Source organism: Anas platyrhynchos, chromosome 5 (assembly GCF_047663525.1).
Source record: "Anas platyrhynchos isolate ZD024472 breed Pekin duck chromosome 5, IASCAAS_PekinDuck_T2T, whole genome shotgun sequence".
Lineage (NCBI taxonomy): Eukaryota > Metazoa > Chordata > Aves > Anseriformes > Anatidae > Anas > Anas platyrhynchos.
In genome coordinates this window covers 19,593,377-19,595,424 of record NC_092591.1, presented here as the reverse complement: position 1 = coordinate 19,595,424, position 2,048 = coordinate 19,593,377, and the positions used below count along the sequence as shown (strand labels likewise).

The 2,048-nt window shown below is 38.9% G+C and overlaps 1 long non-coding RNA gene across 2 annotated transcripts; it reads left to right on the top strand.

The window, feature by feature from the left end:
• The first annotated feature begins 527 nt into the window (after window positions 1–527).
• On the top strand, window positions 528–1,802 carry LOC110353256 (uncharacterized). Of its 2 annotated transcripts, none has more exons than XR_002403531.4 (3): window positions 528–860; window positions 1,202–1,349; window positions 1,496–1,802. It is a non-coding gene; the product is annotated as an uncharacterized lncRNA (long non-coding RNA). The 2 variants fall into 2 exon arrangements; XR_002403530.4 differs by having other exon boundaries at window positions 539–860; window positions 1,202–1,308.
• The last annotated feature ends 246 nt before the right edge of the window (window positions 1,803–2,048 follow it).

The window sequence follows — 2,048 nt, the reverse complement described above, 5'->3', positions numbered from 1 at the left end:
TATAAACATAAATCTCCTATCCTTTAGCTTCTGCCAGGTGCTTTTGTTCTGCTTTTATAAATTTTACTATCCTTTTATCTTGTAATTCCAAAATGAGTTTGAGCACAGAAATCTGATAACAAAAAATGGATCAAAATATTTCAAAGGAGATAGCACTACATTTAGTAATATCAATAGTAGTCGTAATATCAATGTAGTGAGGTGGGGGTTGGCCTGTTCTCCCACGTGCCTGGTGACAGAACGAGGGGGAATGGGCTAAAGTTGCGCCAGGGGAGTTTTGGGTTGGATGTTAGGAAGAACTTCTTTACCAGAAGGGTTATTAGACATTGGAATGGGCTGCCCAGGGAGGTGGTGGAGTCACCATCCCTGGAAGTCTTCAAAAGCCGTTTAGATGTAGAGCTTAGGGATATGGTTTAGTGGGGACTGTTAGTGTTAGGTTAGAGGTTGGACTCGATGATCTTGAGGTCTCTTCCAACCTAGAAATTCTGTGATTCTGTGATTCTGTAATATTCCCACTTAATTGCCTGAATTTCCTCACCTGTTGCATAAAATTTTTACAGATATAAATGAACTGTGAACAACAGATTCAGGGAACAGATCCTTATTTGTAACTTGAAGAAAAAAAAAGAAAAAAAGTAGGTTTCTCCATTTCCCACACTGTATAGAGTTGATTTGTCTGTGAATATAAGTTAGAGAAGACCTAGAGTTACTCAGAGTCCTAACAAGACCTAACATCTTGTTGTGGCAGGCACTGAGGATCGCTGGCTTACTTCCCACTTTGAAAACTGCCACACACCTTATCCAAGAAGACAGATGCAAAACCAGAGTTCCTGAGAATCAAGCTCCCAGTGAGTAAGTAAGTAAGTACCTAAAGGCTCTTTTGGGGTATGAATTACCACAGAATATTTTTTCTCATAAAATTTACAGCAGTTTCTACTTCTGTCCATGTTAGAGAAATACCATATGAAAAAGCTTTCTTTCAAGAATTCTTTTCCCAGAACTGTCTTGGAGCCAAATGCTTACAGTTCCACAAAAATTGCAAAAGCAGCTGAGTATTGCCCTCTAGCTTTTTTTTTTTTTTTTTTTTTTTTTTTTTTTTGGGGGGGGGGGGAGGGAGGAGGAGGGATGGGAGAAAGAGGATGGACAAAAACACAAAACAACAACAACGAAGTCTACTCTATTCTCTATTTTCTGCTTGCAGACCAGACTTCACTGAGCATAGAGGACCTTGCCACCTGGTCACCCTTTCCTCCTTTATATCTGTCTGGGGATCTAGCAGAAGAATATTCACCTGCTTCCAAACCATAAGTATGATTTGTGGTTTGTGATTTATACTTCATCTTGTTGCAGTAAGTGCAATATACTGCCCTTTGTGCTCTTGCAACAGCCAGTTGTATCATTGGTCATTTCTGTAGTGGTGTAGCCCACAGAGCAGTTGAATGTTTTAAAAGCAGTACTGCTCAGACCACAAGGATTGTTTTCCATCCCATTACAGTGTTTGGCACACTTCAGAGGCAAGAGAGGCATGTCTACTTTCCACCTGAAGACCTGGGCAGAGGACCAGACCAACCCACAGATTTCAGCTGGGGAGAAAGGTCACAGACTCAGCTAGCTTTACTCAAAACATAGAAACAAGAAGTGAACTTATGACTGTCAGATGATGATTCTTCCTGAAATGTTTCTACTCCTGATAACAAGAGATGTGGACAGCAAACAAAATCTGGTGGAGAGTTTACTTATATAATCAATCGTAAACAATCTGTACCCTGAAATACTGAATAAATATGAACTGAAATATCAGACCTTCCCTCATCTCTTCAAATCTGACTTCTTACCTCAGTCCTCAACCAGACCAGAACTTGGGTTGGGTAGGAATACTTACTTCCGGTAAGTTATTTTCAAAAAATGAAGCTCTTTCTTCTAGCAATAGTAATAGTAATAACAATAATAACAACAATATTTGTATAAGTTAAACAAAGTGATTTTTTTTTTTTTGTGTGATTTAAAAAAATGTTGAGCATCTGAATGTTTTTCTTTCCCTTAAACCT